This window comes from Odocoileus virginianus, unplaced genomic scaffold (genome assembly GCF_023699985.2).
Source record: "Odocoileus virginianus isolate 20LAN1187 ecotype Illinois unplaced genomic scaffold, Ovbor_1.2 Unplaced_Scaffold_6, whole genome shotgun sequence".
NCBI classification, from domain to species: domain Eukaryota; kingdom Metazoa; phylum Chordata; class Mammalia; order Artiodactyla; family Cervidae; genus Odocoileus; species Odocoileus virginianus.
The window spans coordinates 3,745,481-3,763,484 of record NW_027224268.1 but is presented as its reverse complement, the minus strand read 5'-3'; the positions used below and the strand labels follow the sequence as shown (position 1 = coordinate 3,763,484).

The 18,004-nt window shown below is 40.8% G+C and overlaps 1 protein-coding gene across 6 annotated transcripts in view; it reads left to right on the top strand.

Moving 5' to 3' along the window:
• Positions 1-18,004, top strand: part of FRMPD4 (FERM and PDZ domain containing 4) — a 648,285-nt gene that overhangs the window by 521,636 nt on the left and 108,645 nt on the right. The gene's annotated exons all lie outside the window — the stretch shown is intronic.

Genomic DNA, 18,004 nt, shown 5'->3' with positions numbered 1-18,004 from the left:
ATGATGACCCTTCAGAAACAGTTGTATACCACCTTACAGTTTAATTGAAAATAAGTGGTAAATCATTATTTTTAGTCATGTGCCTGATCATATGCTTCCCAGGTGGCTAAGTGGTAAAGAATCCGCCTGCCAGTGCAGGAGACCTGGTTTGATCCCTGGGTTGGGAAGATCCCCTGAAGAAGGGAATGGCAACCCACTCCAGTATTCTTGCCTGGAGAATCCCATGGATAGAAGAGACTGGGGGACTACAGTTCATGGGGTCCCAAAGAGCCAGATGTGACTAAGGAAGCACACACAAACACTGATTATGTACTTCACCATTTTTTTTTAATTGGGTTACCTTTTTTTTTAACTGTGCAAGCTCTTTATCTCTTATGTATATTGTATATTTTTTCTATATCTTGCAAATGTTTTCTTCCAGTGTGTTGTCTTACAAATTTGTTTATTTTTTCAGCTCTTTAAATTACTACGTAGTTGAGCCTGTTTGTTTTTTCCTTGGAGCTTCTAGATTTCACATTTTATTTAGAAATGCCCTTTCTACTCCAAGATTCTAAATATGGTCTTTAATTTTCTTCTAGTACTTCCATATCTTGAATGTTACCACTCTGTTCCTCAGTGTCCTCAACTATGATTGATAAGAATACTCCAAAGTTTGTTGTGAAAATAAATGCAGTAATACGTGTGTATCAGTATAATTGAGAACAGTGTTTGGCAAGCTCAGTGCATGTTAGCAGCACCTGCTACTATGATGATACTGGTTCTTTTCTTCAGAACCTAGCACAGGCTCTAAAAATAAATTATTGAAGAGAATGGAAACCACTTGTGAGGAAGAGAGATGATCATAAAGTTTTAAAGTCGTTTTTTAAAAGTAGGGAGGGACTGGGGCAAAATCTCCCAGAGTTTTATCTTGGGTCTTTGATTTCTTTCCCCTGTGGCTTGTGTGGCCCAGAAAATAAGTGTCACACTAATAAAGGTTGAAAGTAGCTTTCAGTTAAATTGAATTAAATGAATACTATTGTGACAAGTTAATTAGGCATGCATAAAATTGCTAAATATATGTCATTGAAAATGCCTATGTTCCATATTTTGTTAAACATCAATTATGATCATAAGAAATCTGCATCTAGTAAAATGGATACTGCTGACACATGTTAATTATTCTGGAAAATAATTGAGCTCTTTAAAAATTTCAATATGCCATTAAGCATGCATGGCCTCCGAAAGCTTGAGCTATTTTGAGCTTATTCCAGTGAATCTAACAATATAAAATGAAGTAAAATTTTCCCTAAAATTCTCTTACTGAGACAAAGGGAAATGCAAATTGCCATAGTAAAGGTCTATAAAATAAACTTGGCTTGTACTCCAGATGCTCGGGTAGGAATGTTCCCAAGTCCCAGTACCACCAGTCTGTGTGCGAGCAACACCGGAAATTAAAATGAAGCAATGAAGAGCTGTTTCCTTTGTCCACAAATGATGGTACATCAGTTCTCAACAGTAGAACATATGAGTTTTAAAACAAGTGCTTTTAATCTATATGCTTTCCAACCCTCAACAGAGGTCTGCATTCATACCTACATAATGGCAAATGTTTATTCAAGTCATCAAATTATTTGTCATTAAGAATTGCTATTTCCTCCCATAAATGCTTCTCCATCTGGGAACTCAGATTCTCAAGAAAGTAACTGGGAATTAAGATAATTGACAGTCCCTCCAGCGAGAGGGGGCTGCAAAGTGCAAGATATATGAGGTTGACTGACTGTTTCATCTCTTGAGCTCCCTCCATGGATGTATCCCACTGAGCCAGGGCTTTTCAAAATGTAACCCTGAACCCTGTACCAGAATCACCTTGAATGCCTTTTAAAAATGCAGATTCCTCAATAATACTAGACTAACTAATGGAAAGAATTAAAGGATGATTTAGGTTATCATCTAAGTTGGGTCTGAAAAAATGAAATATTTTTAAGCATCAAAGTAGGTATCGTGGAAAGATGGCTCAGGTGGTAAAGAATATGCCTTCAGTGCAGGAGCCGCAGGAGGTGCAGGTTCGATCCCTGGGTCGGAAAGATCCCCTGGAGGAGGACATGGCAACTCACTTCAGTATTCTTGCCTGGAGAACCCCATGGACAGAGGAGCTTGGCAGGCTGCAGTCCATGGGGTCCCAGAGTCAGACACAACTGAAGTGAATTAGCTCGAGCCTGATCATAACGCTGTTTCACATTCTTTAATTGGTTTAATATTTTTGTTTTGAAATGGAGTCAGGTGGTGGGAAAATCATTACCTTGGAAGATATTGATCATTTTACTCTCAGTGATTTTTCTCTTCCACCTACTGAAATGGAAGGCCTTCCCTGCTTGAATGGGTTCTGAGCAATGAAATCCTCTGGTTTCCTCCCAGTGCTTTCTGGTGATGTTGGGCTTGCTCACTAGCACCTCTAGTCTACCTGGAATGCAGTCCTGAAACCACAGGACCACTCACCAACTGTCATGGAAGGGCCATTGACATGATCTCAAGATCCGTGCTCCTGGGTCCTACCCAGTAGCTTCGAAGTCAGGGCTGAGAATAAAAAAGCTTGGGCTTGCAGCTAATTTTTTTTCTAATGTGGTTGTACAAATGAAATCTCCAGAAGTTCCCCTAGTGGTATTTGAAGTATTCTATAAACTTCTCTAGGAATTGGCAACCCACTCCAGTATTCTTGTCTGGAGAATCCCATGGACAAAGGAGCCTAGCAGGCTACAGTCCATGGGTTCACAAAAGTCGGACACAACTTAGCGACTAAACCACAATAGCCTTCTCTCAAATTCAATCCCCATTAACTTACACTCACCCAGATCTCACACGGTTCATATTGATTATTGCCAAACAATGCATATCATTCTGAGTGTTCATTATGTGACTACCTGCCTAGATTACCTATCTTTTAAATTTTTAATCAGCAGTAAATCTCAATCTAAGATTGAGTGGTCTTGGGGGTAATGCATACCTAGAGTTGGTATGAGGCGAGTTTGAGAGCCACCAGCTCTACTCAGCATTTCAGTCAACTCAAGGATGTGACTTGACTGTTATTGCCTCTGACACATTAGAGTGTCATTAACATAAAAGTCATCTCTTAAACACATTGAATTGAACTCAATTAATGTAATTGATTACCAGTCTAGCTGTGGGGATTTTGCAGCTTTAAGAAAACTGACAAACATTTTACCCTTTTAGATCCTACAATTAGATTCACAAGACACAGTCAATAAGCATTTTGCAGGCGCTAAATTCATCGTCTTTAATGATGACAAAAATCTCTCTGAGTAGATGAACTGGATGTTGATAAAAGACTAATTGTTGAAATGGTTTTCTGTGTTGGTATTGACAAGTAGAACTGAGTCCTTGAAGGATAAATTTGATCTTGAATTAGTGGGACCTATTTTGGACGTTAATTTATACAAGCCCTAATAGATCCTTGATGTATTGCATCTCATTTGCTAAAGTTGAAAACATGACTGGCAAAATGTTTCAGTCTGAGTCATTTTTAAATTTTGTGGTCCTTTGAACTATAGCCTTCAAAATGAATACTCTGATTCATTAGTAAAATTAATAATATGTGTGTTCAAGTTAATATTTAAGAACTATGTTTATCTTATTTTCTAAGATTTCCTACTTTCGTCTCCTAGAATGTGGAGAGAATTTCAGGATTTTTATTCCCTCAACTCATTGCATACCAGATCCTAGTTGTGTGATAGATTTTAGAGCCTCTGACCTTTCCAGGAAGGACATGCTCTTGCTTACATAAAGGTGTCTGGCTGATACTGGGCAGCATTCTAACACGGCTTGTAGTTTTCCTTTGTAAGCTCCTATCTCCTAGATACTGTGCTGTTTTCTAAACACTCTCCCCCATTATCCAACGAGCAACGCTTACAGCTGTCCCACCACCAGTTTATTTTATGCCTCTATGGCTTTGCTTACTCTTCTCTTGGATGGGAATATAATTCCCGTCCTGTCGGTAGTCACCACTTCATATCTATAGACTCACTTCATGGGCATCTTCTGTGTGAAGTCTTTCCTGGTCCCCATTCACTGCCCTTGAGGTACCGTGACCACCCTCATGAACTATCCCCCACAGTATGGAGTGAACCCTTCCATCACATTTGCCTCTAGCAATCTCTTATGCATGCATGCATGCTAAGTCACTTCAGTCGTGTTCAACTCTTTGCGACCCTATGGACTGTAGCCTGCCAGGCTTTTCTGTCCATGGAATTCTCCAGGCAAGAATACTGGAGTGGGTTGCTGTGCCCTCTTCCAGGGGATCTTCCCCACCCATGGATGAACCCAGGTCCCCTGCACTGGCAGATGGATTCTTTGCCATTGAGCCACCAGGGAAGTCAGCAATCTGTTATAATCAAGTCTTTATCTATCTATCTGGCTCGAGGGAGGGAACCAAGATGGCGGAGGAATAGGACGGGGAGACCACTTTCTCCCCTACAAATTCATCGAAAGAACATTTGAACACTGAGCAAACTCCACAAAACAACTTCTGATCGCTAGCAGAGGACATCAGGCGCCCAGAAAAGCAGCCCATCGTCTTCGAAAGGAGGTAGGACAAAATATAAAAGATAAAAAGAGAGACAAAAGAGTTAGGGACGGAGATCCGTCCCGGGAAGGGAGTCTTAATAGAGGAAGTTTCCAAACACCAGGAAACCCTCTCACTGGTGGGTCTGGGGGAAGTTTTCGAATCTCGGAGGGCAACCTAACTGGGAGGAAAAATAAATATCTATCTGGCTCCTCTTACAGGTTTGGGATTTCTTTAATAGCTGTGAATTTCTTTGAAAGCAAGAACCAAGGAGAACTTCATAGTAAACTGATGCTCATGAAAGCTTTCTTAAATAAAGGCATGAATGCTTGATTAAAACAATGGCCCTGAGACTCTTCTCTCAAGGTCTCATTACGCATCTATTTATTTTGCCTAGGATATTTTTCTCATTAGTACCTTCCCAGGTTAGTTCCCCACTTCATTCAAATCTCAGAAATAGCCTCCTTAGAGAGGCCTCCACTCCCATCTTGTTGAAACAATCCACTCCCTCTTTCATTCTCTATCCTACTGTATTTTTCTTCATAAAAACTACCAACCTCTGACAGTACATGATATAGTTCATATTTATTTGATTTTTATTGTCTCAGTCCTTTCATTGGTAGAGGTGTTAGCAATTTTGTTCTGTAAAGGACCCAAAGTAGTTATTGTAGATTTTGTGGGCCAGTCTCTGTCACAACTACTAAAGTCTGCTATGATAACATGCAAACAGCTACAATGCATAAATAAATGGGTGTGACTGTGTTCCAATAAAACTTTATTTACAAAAACAGGCAGAGATCACATTTGGAACCCATGGACTATAGTTTGCTGATGCCTGCACTGTAATATAAGCTTATTGGTCTGAAACATAGCCATATCCTGGGCACAGTCAGATAAAAAGGTCCTGTTAAATAGTTGTTGAATAAATGGTTGATACATTTGATCCACCATAAATAACAAAAGAGACTGACTTTAACTGAAATTGAAAAGTCCTTCTGCCAACTTGAAGGAAAATGATAGATGAGATCTTCAAATGAGCATATCAAGTCTTCTAAAACATAAAAGCATTAGTCAGGATCATCCAGCTCTCAAATTCAGTGATATTCTCTGTCTTGAAAATTTGACTCTATGTAATGTTGAATAACGATAAAAGTTTACTCAGAACACTTTGACAGAGAAACAAAGAGAGCATCCTTCAAGATAAAAAGAGCTTGCATCTCAGTCAAATTAGGCAAATTGAAATGGATTCTACAGTGGTCAGCAAATCAGTTCAGTGTTTTCATTGTCTTTAAAGGTTTATATGCAGAGAATATGTTTCATTCAGAAAGAATGTTATTTCATAGGTAATTTTAGAAGGTTTTTTGTTTTTGTTTGTTTTTGAGAAGCACTGGTGTAAATACATGTATGATTGCTATCTTATAATTAAATATCAGTTGAATAATTGATCTCAAATAAAGTGAAAGAAAGTGAAGTCGCTCAGTCGTGTCCAACTCTTTGCGACCCCATGGACTATAGCCTGCCAGGCTCCTCCATCCATGGGATTTTCCAGGCAAGAATACTGGAATGGATTGCCATTTCCTTCTCCAGGTGAATCTTCCTGACTCAGGGGTCAAACCCGGGTCTCCTGCATTGAAGGCAGACTCTTTACCATCTGAGCCACCAGGCGATCTCCTACAGTTGATCTCAGTGCTTCTCTCAAATCAGAGATGTTTATTATCTCACAGCTAAAAAAAAAAAAAAAAAAGCTAGAATTACATCGCTCACTGGAAGCCAGCACAAGGAGACTCCTTATTAGTGCCATCCCAGAGACAGAGTTTGTTTCCTGGGACTTACAAGGTTGCTTCATGAAAGAGAGAGGCTTGATACATGGCTCTGGCAGGAAATGGATGGATGTGGGCTCAGATAAGGAAACCAACAAGTGTCATGGAGGCACCCAGGGAGTAGCAGCAGCTGGGACCTGTTATCATCAGTAGGCTCAAGAGGCCTGCCATGGAACATGGTGTGACCTTGGAGCCCTGCAAGAGGCCTGATGTGGCAGGAACAGTATTCAGAGTGGCTGAAGTCACTTCAGACCTGGACCAAATCGAGGAGGGGGCAGGAGGGTGAAATGCCCTGATCTCTTTGTCCTCTTCACCTTGCTTTCCCCTGCAGGCATCTCCATTGGTTGAAACCAGTGGAAGCCAGAGAGCAGCAACCCACCTACTGCCTCCCACAGGAGCAGGGATCCCAACACATAGAGCTCATAGAAAAGGAGCCAGGCGTGGATCTAGGGGATGTGGGGCTGAGGTTCTGTTCCCTTGTAATGGGGCTTAGAACGAGGGGAACACAAGCAAACAAACCCAACCCAGAACAGAATAGATGTGTAACCCTGAGCACCTTGAGCAGTCATGTAGTTTTATGTCTTAAGAAAACTAAATGCTGTAAGTAGGGGGTAGGAATGATTATTTTAATGAAGAAAAGATTAAGAGATCACAAGTTTTTAATTAACACAGGACTGTTGGCTTAAACCTTTGATTCTGTGATTTCCCTACCAGTGCCTTTTAACTTCCATCATAAGTTCTTAGTCATCAAAGTAAACCCTTACCACTTAATCGCTTTTTGAAATCCTTTGTATAAAGATTAGAAAATCATGAAATTTATAAAGTGTGCCTAATCGTCTCTCTAAAAATATCTTTTAGTAAAATCAACTCATGTTTTAGAATATTGTCTTAGATCAGGGTTTCTGTTACATGCATTCTTATAGTTTGAATTTAAAAGAACCATGGGATTGTTTTCACTTCTAAGTACAAACTTATAAATTTTCAAATATGCATAGATCACAGGGATATACAACCGCCCCTTGGGATGGGAAGGGGGCCTCCTGTGACTTAACCACCCCCCACATACTGCACTAAAATATGGGTAGAATCCAGTTTGATGGAGACAAACTCTCAGACCTAAAGTAATGATTGGCTTAGCTCATTGTTATCAAGTCTTTTGTTCAGAAATTTATTTTCCTATAGATATTAAAAAAAAAAAGGTTATCTATCAAGAAGAAAAAGTCTGCCCAGCCATGCAATACTTCATGCTCTGTAAGGAACAGATATCCATGACATCTTCGATTTGGGATGGTTAGATTTCCAAACCCCAAAGGGTTCAATCTAGTGGAGCCCAAAGCAAGAGCACATGCCAGAACCATCAACTTGTCTGTGCCTTAGTCACTCAAACCCAGGGCCACTCTGTCTCATGTTGGTGCCTGGGGCAGGATCAGATAACTGGTGGAAAGGCACCATTTCCCATCAGCAGCACTCCAACTTCATTTTTCGGTTTCTAAAAATGCTGCTGAATATTTCTGAATGTGAGAGCCAGACTTTTCGAGAGCTGTGAGCAGCTTTGGGATATCAGTGATTCTGTCCATTCTGTTTGAGTATATAGAACACCTTTTACCTTTCTTTTAAAATTTATTTATTTATTTTAATTGGAGGCTAATTACTTTACAATATTGTAGTGGTTTTTGCCATACATTTACATGAATCAGCCATGGGTGGACATGTGTTCCCCATCCTGAACCCCCCTCCCACCTCCCTCCCCATCCCATCCCTCAGGGTCTCCCAGTGCACCAGCCCTGAGCGCCCTGTCTCATGCACCGAACCTGGACTGGTGATCTATTTCACATATAGTAATATACATGTTTCAATGCTGTTCTCTCAAATCATCGAGTGTACAGAACACCTTTTAGAGCCACACCATAAGTCAGGAAACCCCTAGATCATACAGAATAAAAATGTCCACATTTGTAGCTTTTGTATGCCTATTAGTAAAAACGTTTTGAGCACATACCCCCTTAATATATATTCATGTGTTCATGTTATGTATATATAATATATATGTGGCTATAAAGAATAGATGTTTAAATGAAATGAAGATGAAATACACATTTTAATGACTTGTAAACATTATTGCTACTACTGCTTCATTAACAAGTATTTAATATTTTAAATGACAATAAAGTCATTCAGGATGTTTGAGCATTTTGATTTACAGCTTCATTGGATAAATTTTGAAGGTTTGGCTTCAAGTTCAGCCTATTTCTTTACTTGGTTTCAATCACTGTCAGTGGAGAAAAGAGGGAACTATAGAAACATAGGAAGAGACAAATGGACAAAGTGTTTCACCAGCTTTCTTATTAGATTAGGAAATACTGTTTTTCATTTCCATCCATGCAAGGGATTTTGTTGAAATTCAGCTGGGAAGTTTCTGTATTCCTTGATGTCCTTCAGCTGTTCTCACAAACAAAATGGAAGATGTTGCCATTTATCATATTTTCAGAAATGAGTCCACTGAAATGCTTCATTTTTAGGTTTTTTAAACAGGTTAGAAAAATTCATATTCTGGTTTTCAAAGGCTGCTGTTTTGATAGATACATATTTGCATAATTTTCAATAAAACAAGCACATAATGCTGGAATCATTTGCAAACATCTGTTTCCCTATATTCTTACCACAATCCAAGTTTCTTTTAAAAAATAAGCTACTTTCTCATTCATTATTATAATACCCCCTTAACGCTGAAGAGACAACTCTTTTAGTTCACTGTTACCAGGTAGCTACCCCTGAGTAGGACAAAAAGATTTTCATAGTCACTCTACTGCACTTAATGGTTTTGTTTTGAAAGCAACCATATTGTTGACATGCTAAAGTACTTCACTTTCTTTGGTGCCAAAGCTTGCACTGAATTCTCTCAAGCAGGCATTTATCTCTAAATTTACCCCAGAACCTTTGTTTTGTTGTAGTCAAAGCTGCTATTCCATCATTTTATACTTTTATTTGTCCCAGTGTCTCAGTATCCTGTAGGGTTCAACAGCCAGAGTATTTTTCTTGTTCAGAGTGTTCTTTTATATTATCATATAAAATTTTAAAATTCTTTTTGTTGAATTCTTTAAAAGAACTGCTGAGTTATCTTTATTTGATGGCATAAAATCTATAAATTAATTTGAAAAGAATTGAATTTTTTCATCTTTTGTCTACCCTTTAAGCAAAAACCCCATTTCTTTCAAACCCTCCTAAAATTCTCTGACAAGTTTAAGGATTCTGGATTCTCTTGACTTTTCAAGTACTATGTAAGTTTCCAAGCTTGACTAAACAGTTCTAAATCTTTAAATGCTCCTGACATGTTGTGGGAATTGACTGACAATGGCCTGTGGAATTGATTAGTGAAAGTTAAGTTCCCCTGAACTCATAATCTGCATATATATTCATGAAGGCAAAAAGCCTGAGACTCACTGTGTTATGTGACCTGGAAACATATCATGTCTGGTTATCTATGTTTATATTAAATTTTACTCACCTCCAGGGGTGGGATTTGATTGGGCTCTTTTCATTCCAGAGGACAGAGGCTTGTCCGGATAAGGAAGTGGGGGTAGTCGAGAATAAAAATACATACATCCTAAGATATGGAATCCCATGGATGTATGAGAATGGAAATGCAACGTGGTAGAGCCTCCTAGCCTCGTGAGAAGCAGCCCTAGGAGGTAGTTCCAGATTCAGAGAAGTTTTAAGACCCTCATTAGAGAGACTTGCTGAAATTCCTAGCTTGACATCACCCCACAGTATGATTTCTCCCCAATGGCATCACTTCTCTTTCAATGCTCCTTTCACCTTCCCCTCAAAGATGCTGTTTACTAACATAGCCAGTATAAATCTTATCCTTAAACTCATGTGTGTTGTCATATTAGATTTCTGCTGATTGGCAATTCGAATATAATCATGTGGAATATTCAAAAGTCTCTTTTGAGAATATTCAAATCTCTGCAGAGTAGAAATTGCAGCAGGCCTTTTTGTGGTCTTCAGTCCTAAAATACTGTAATCCGAGCCTTCATAGTCCCCTGAAGTTCACTGACTCTGACATTTTTTTAGGCTCAGCCTATGGATCTTGGTGCTTTGCTAGACTTACCACCAAGCTATCTCTCCTGAACTTTCTGCCACCTCACAGGGGTCCTCTACCCTTGACGCCTAAGTCAAGTTGCTCAGACGTTAAGGAAACAAGTCAAGAGAGAGGGTTTCTGGGCCCTGGTAAATGCATCTTCCCTACGGCAAGGAACTGAATGAAGGCTGTCTACCTTACTAGTTAAGGAAGAGAAAAAAACTCAATGAGAAGAAAGCAAAAATTCATTTCAGTGTGTTATTTTGCACACATCATCCTAATTTTGACTTACTGGAAACATATCCTGGGGTCTAATCTACCTCATGATCCCCTCTGAGTTGTAACCTATCAACTTCAATAATTCACACTTCTGCTTTCTTTTTCCTTCCTACTTACATTCATATTCTAGGGAACTCTAGTTGGTCTGGCTCAGTACTTTTGCTCAGAGCCTTTCTTATTAGGCCACCTCACAGGTCACAACAGGGCTTCTGCAATGTTGGCTTGGGAGCCACCACTACTCAAGTCCAGTCAGAGATATGAGAAAGGGCATGAAGAACAGGGCATGAAATGCTTGTGGCTGCATGTCAACTGGGATACTGAGGGGAGAAGTTTTCTGTGGAAGTGTCTGTGATGTTTGTAAAATGTGATATATTTAGCCATCAGTGTTATGGAGAATAGGGTTGGTAGAGAGAATCCTTTTTAGATGTGGTATTTCAGAGTTTTTAAATACTACTGAAAACACGAACTACAGATAGTATGAGCGAACTTTTGGTGCATAACAAACATCCCCAAAGTCAGTGTCATAAAACAATCATCATCTGTTACCCTTCATTCAGCTGGCTGATCTAGGCTGAGGGACAGCTGTGTTTCACTTGGCTCCTCACTGAGGTTCTGGTTCTGGTCTGTTCCACATGTGTCCATTCCAGAGCCCAAGCTGAAGGGCAGACAGCAACATTGAGAATGTCTTCTCATGGTGACAAGAGAAAAGCAAGAGCTCATGTCCACCTACACAGGTGTGTTTTGTTTGTCATATCTGGGCTCAACCATGTGACACACTTTGGGCAATGAGATGTTAACAGAGTCAAGGGGTGGAGAAGTGTATCATGTGTCCAGTGGGAAGGCACTTAAAAGCAATGTGGTGTCCAGTGGCAAATCACATCCAGTGGGCAAATAAAGAATGCTGCTGTCTCCAACCCATACCAGTGCTACCTAGATGGGAATATTTTATGTTGATGCTTAATGCTCTCATGGAATCACAGTTGCCCATCTCTGAAAGGTAACACGAACAGTGACCTTCTCAATCAGAACTCAGGCACCTGTGTTTGTTTATACTCCTTTTCATTCCAATCTTAACTTCCTAGGGATCCCACCTGCCACCATCTTTCTATATTCTTTAACTCCCTACCAAAAGTAATGGCTTCTAATTTTGCTTCTTCCAAGATCTTTCTGCTCAGAACGTATTCCGATAAAGGACCTCACTGACTCTAATAAGAGAATGGAAAACTGAAATTACTATATTAATAGGTTTTCTTACAGGGCACATTTTACTAATCAAAGTAGTTCTTTGTGATACTTTGGATGTATCAGTCTTTTATTTCTGCTGAGGAAGAAAAGCTTCTTGAGTTCAAAGAAAGCCTTTTCCTTTTGTTGTGAGAAGTTAGGCAGCAGAATTCCTATCATTCCTTTTGAAATGAATCTGTCAAAAACAGGAAGATCGTTCATTTAATCTCAGTGGGCACATTTTCCATCTCAATTAATACACTATGGATTTTTAGGTCAAAGATGTCTAGCTTATTTGCGTGTGTTTTTTGGAGAAGATTGGGGCAGGGACTGAAAGTTTGTGTAGCTCATCAGTTGTATTCCTCAAGGCTCAACATCAGAATTCACTGAAGCATGTTCAGCAGGTAAAAAGATGTTGCTTTTTCAGCTCATTATAAAAGAACTCAAGCATCTTTATAAAAAATATTACAGGGAGAGAGCCAAAAAATACTTGCGTAACACGAAGGGCAAAATGATGTTTCATGGGGAAACACTTCAGTGTGAATCCATTCTTACTGGAAAAGAGACAGGGGTTGATTATTTATAGATAATGTATTCTGAAAATATAAACTATTTATCAAGAAAATGATAATAACAGTGGAAGGTTATCCACTAAGTGCAAGCAAAACAAATAGAATTAAAAATAATAATAAACAAAAGAGAAAATACTAGAACAGGCAGCAATCACAAAATACACACCTGCTTGTAAGTTTCAAACTTTATTGGGGTGGGGAAGTGTTAGGGACTGAGGGCAGATTCTCTGTTGACACAGAAGATGGTAGTATCTGGGATGAAAGGGCCTGCTCTCGAGTCTCACTCCTTTAAAATGGAGTTAGTGTGTCTCACTTTCTTTATGATCCAGGCTCACTCCAAGGTCATTTAACAGTCTTTGAAACACAGAGGAGGAAAACTTACTAATCTTGATTCACTTGCTAGAGGAGCCTAGATTTTCTTCGACTGTTTTGTGATACTGTTTTACTTCATGCATGTTAATGTTTGTGTTTACTGACATTGCACATGATAGGCTTCTTCAAACTGAAGGCCTCAGAGCTTACTTAGGATTTGTGAGGCATCTCACTGAGCATTGGGCTATAGGCAATTGAAACACTGAGTTTGTTTTCATATTTTAAGATTGAATGAATTCATAATGTCTGAAATCTATGCCTTTCTGTTCATTGCACTCAAGAGATGAAAATAACAGTGGATGCTTTTTGAGTGCTTCCCACATGTGAGAGAGTTTGCAAAGTGCTTGATATTTGTTCATTCATTTAATTTTCACAGTGATCTGATGAGATTGTTTCCTTTATTATCACCTTTCTTATCCTTTATTTTCCTTGATAAGGAAACTGAGGTACAGGATGATGAAGTTATTTGTCCACATGACAGTGCTAGATAGTGGTGGGGTCAGGGTTTGAACTCAGAGATCTGGTTCCAGAGTCTTATTCCAGACTAGCATACCAGTTCCCCTACTGGCCCTATACCTGAGCATTTGTGTGTTTCCTGTGGTTCCTTAAAGAGTAAATGTCTCCTGCAATTTGGCTACATCAAGACTCGGAACCTGCATCAGATAGTGTGCTCATAGGTCCATCCTCACTGGGACCCTCCTATGTGTGCAGGAAGAATGAGCCAAAGTAGGAGCCCAACCCTCCTCTGTCAAAGTGGCTTCCAAATATGTTAAAAGTCCAAGGACTTCTTGCCATATCTGCCCCCACCCTGTTCCAGGGCACCGTGATAATTTGTCAGGACTGATGCAGTGGGACCTGAAATGCCCTCCCTGCTCATCAGGGCGCCCTCCTGTCTGTTCTCAGTATGGTATTTGTCACATCACCTCCATTCAGAACCTTCCAACAGCTTCCTCTTTTACTCAGAACAAAAGACAGAGTTCTTCTTAGAACCTGTGTCATCTTCGACTGCTCATCAGTTCTTTACCACTCCTCTCACTGCCTCCACCTCCCCCTGCCACTGGCTGCTCTCACTTCTCCTTAGGACCTTTGCACTACTGAAATGTACCTCCTCCAATCATTTTCTGACCCCTAGTGTAATTGGCAATATCCTCACCCACCAGCTCTGCAGCCTTCCTCCCTGCATTATTTTTCTCCTTAGTGCTTATAATGACCTGATAAGCCATACGTCTTACCCATTAGTTTATTCCCTGTCTCTGTACACTAGAGTGAACATTGTATTTTTCATTCTGCTTTCATTCCTGTTGCGTCCCCAGAACTGAGAAGCCAGTGGGCGTACAATAAACATTTGTTAACAAAATGAATAAATGAATGCATTTTATGTTGTTTTGGAGAATTAAATGAGCTAACATATGGAAAGCATCTTGAAAAGGGCTTAGCATGAAATTAGTGTTTAATAAATGTCAGATATTAATAAAATAATACTGTAGTACTTATGAAGTGAATGATGAATTAAAAATTGGAGACTTACTTAATCATGTAAGTGGAAAGAAGATGATCTTTCTAGAGATGCTGTAAATATTTTAACTTACATTTGCAGTGGATGCTACGGGAGGTTGTTAGGGACATTAGTTGTGGCCCCTTTTCCTGTTATCTAGAAGGTACTAGAACATACCATTCCCTGCACAGGTGAATGATCCCTAAACATTGCTACACTTTGGAATCCCCTGAGAAGTCTTTTTTGAAAAGTGATCCTGGCTTTCACCCTTAGATATTCTCATATAGTTAGTCTGGGGTGAAACCTGGGCATTCGGGATTTTTAATGTTCTCCAGATGATTCTAATATGCAGTAAAGTTTGGGCACCACTGCTGGAAGCTTCTCACAGTACCGGCAGCAACATGGGGACTCATCTTCCCTAGCCCCACTCTACACTTGAAACTTGAGTTATGCCAGCCAGAATTTGATTCTCTGTAACATAACTCCTATGATTATTAACAAGCTACATCACCTCTGCGACCTCTTCATCATTTAGAATATGTCTTCTGTGGATTCTGTTGCAAACTCGGAGCTCAGAGCCAAAGAATGTGGATTTCCTCTCCATTTTTCCTTTCTTCCCTCTGGGGATAAGAGGAGAGACGCATTTCCAAATGTAGCTAGAGTACAGCATGCTCATGTTACTGAAGCCAAGCTCGAACTGATCGCCACATGACAGGCCAGTAAATCAAGGGACAAGTTTTGGGGACAAGGAATAGCAGCTTCATTGAGAAAGCTAGCAAACCAAGAAGATGGTGAACTAGTGTCCAGAAGTCCCATATTACCTGAGTTAGAATTCTTTTATAGTAAAGGGAATAGGGGTGTGGCTGGTTGTTACAAACTTCTTCGTGTCAGTATTCTTTCTTCTTGCATAGGTCTGGTTCCAGTGTTCCTATAAACCTCCAACAAGGCAATGTTCTTTTACAAAGGTGCAGAGGCAGCTTGACTAAGCAGAGACAACAGAGCACAAGGGTTAAAGCTAAAGATATAGATCCAATATGGCGTCGGGTTTGTTCTCTCTTGTTACACTCTGAGATGGAGCCCTCTTACAGAGGACGCAAGAAAACAGCACAATGTTCATGACCCCCAGGTAACCCCACTCACCCACAGGCACAAACAGCCACGCCTGTTTCCGGTCTGGGAGATGAGTTGTTGGAGCAAGGAATAACTTTCATCTGAAAGCTGGCAGACTGAGAAGCTGACAGATGAGCACCTCAAAAAACCACCTTCCCTCAGTCATAATTCAGGCTCCTTTTATGTCAGAAGGAGGAGTGGGGCTCACTGTGGCACCGACCAGTGGATGAGGGGGGCCACTAAAGCTCCCTGCTTGACAGTTACTACTGTTCCCTCACTTGGGGGTAGGACTTACTGTGGAACCGACCAATAGCTGAGCAGGGCCACTAAAGTTCCCTGATTGACAATTACGACTGTTCCCTCAGCTGGGGGAGGGGCTTACTGTGGAACCAACCAATAGCTGAGAGGGGCCACTAGCAGTCACTGGTTGACCTGTTGCTCACCCATGGACTCTTGCTTGGGTCAGGGGCCCACTGGGGCCCCAGCCAATGGCTGAGGGAGGCTGCTACGTAGCTGGTGGCTGCCTTGCTGCCACTACATCCTGAGCACAAAGGTGCAAGTCCAGCAAGGGACCAGGTCTGAAGAAATACCCAGATGCTCCAGCAATGTCCACCTCCAGCCCTCCGTGGAGGTGACCAGGTAGAGGGCAGTAGACGAGCCCATCAGCCAGGATTACCCTCGGAGGCAGCGGGCGCCCCCAGAGCGGGCCAGCCTCGTGGCTAGGCGTGGCCATGAGCCAGGGGGTGCGGGGAAGTAGCCCCTGCCTCAGTGGAGTGCGGGGCCGGCACCAGGGAGGGAAGGGACCATCCGCCTCACATACTGCTGAGGAGGCCACTGCTCCAGTGAGACTTTGGAGATAGCACCCTACCAAGGCCGGACTCATGGGCATGTGATGCTGCAGTCACATAGGACCCTAGGCCGGGTTTCACCTTCTGCTGTCCTGAAGTTCTCAGTCCTGGTGGAAGGAGGGCCCCGCGTTCTCCTTCTGCACTATGCTTGCTAATGATGTAGCTGGTCGAGCACATGATGCTCAGAATCAGAAGACCTGGTGTGAATGGCACTTGGCTTTACACCTGAGAAGAGTGTGATCCTGGCCCAGTTCTTCTTCCTCTTTGGGCATTTACAAAGAGGAGGTGGTGGGGTCCAATTCCTTCTATCAGTGGGACTTGTGAAGATGAAAGGAGGTAACAGATGAGGGTCAGCACATGACCCACAATGGGTTCGTTTGCGACTAACACTTCTCTTTTTGCTGGTGTTCCAGATCACCAACTGCTGGATCGAAAAGACATTTCCTTCCTTTCTGTTTCAAAGGGATTTTAAACTTCTATTTTCCTAACCAGTGATATATGCCAAAAAGAGGGTTTTCATTGATTTTTCTCAACTCTTATGAATTACACTGAAGGACCACAGGGTTCCTCCTTCACTTTCTTTCTTGATTACATTTAAACAATACATTGTCCAGATGGTGTGTAGAGTAGCATCTTTTCAAGGTATTTTAAAATGATCTTCTTTTACTTATTGAAGATTAGAGAGAGAAAAATTGAATTAAGTCTGTGTCACTGAAATAATCTTGGCTTACATATTTAAGGAGATTTCTGGTGTTCAAACTAATAACTCTTCTCCAATGAAGTCTGCCTTGGATGATGTGCATGAGTGAAGACTTCCAGGAACTGATTTTCAACCTGACTCTGGGACATGAGTGACAATAAGCCACCATTCTCAGCTTCCTTTCTGCTCAATGCAGATAATAATACCTGCTCTGCTCTTTCATGCTTAAGGTTGTTTTGTGGATCAAATGAGCTGTTTATGGAAGCATTTTGAAAATTTTTGAAGGCTGTACAGATTTCAAGTTTCAATTATCAATTATCGATAAGCTTTCCAATGTTTGGGTGTTAACAAAAACATTTAAATCATTTGAATGTTTTTCCAGAACAGAAACACCAAGAGTTAATTCCTCAACTTTGAAAATGAGACTGTATTTGACACCAGGATAACCCACTGCCACCCAAATGATCCCCATCACTTCAATTTCGCTGGAGTCAGAAGCTGTACATGTTACCCACTAAAGGTCCAGCATAGTCTGAGATTCTTTCTCAGCAGATCAGTTATAATTTGATAAAGAGTTGTCTTTTTCTCTACTCGGTAATTCAGTTATTTATTGAGAGTCCACTATGTGTCAGGCAGTATTCTAGGCACCTGGGATAAATCAGAGAATGAAACAAAACTCCTTGGCTTCATGAAGCTTACATTCTGGTATGGAGAACAGAATGATTAAGTAGGTTCCATAGCGTGTTAGCAAGTGATTAGTGCTTTGGAACAAACAACAGGAAAAAAAAAATAGAAGAGGGAAGGGGGGAGGCAGGGCTGTGATTTTAAATGTGCGTGTATAATCAGGTTAGTCCTCTTTAAGCTCCACATTTAAGCACAGACTTGAGAGAGATGAGAGTGGACCACACACTTATCTGCAGCACAAGGATTTCAGGGTGAGGAGTAGCCAGT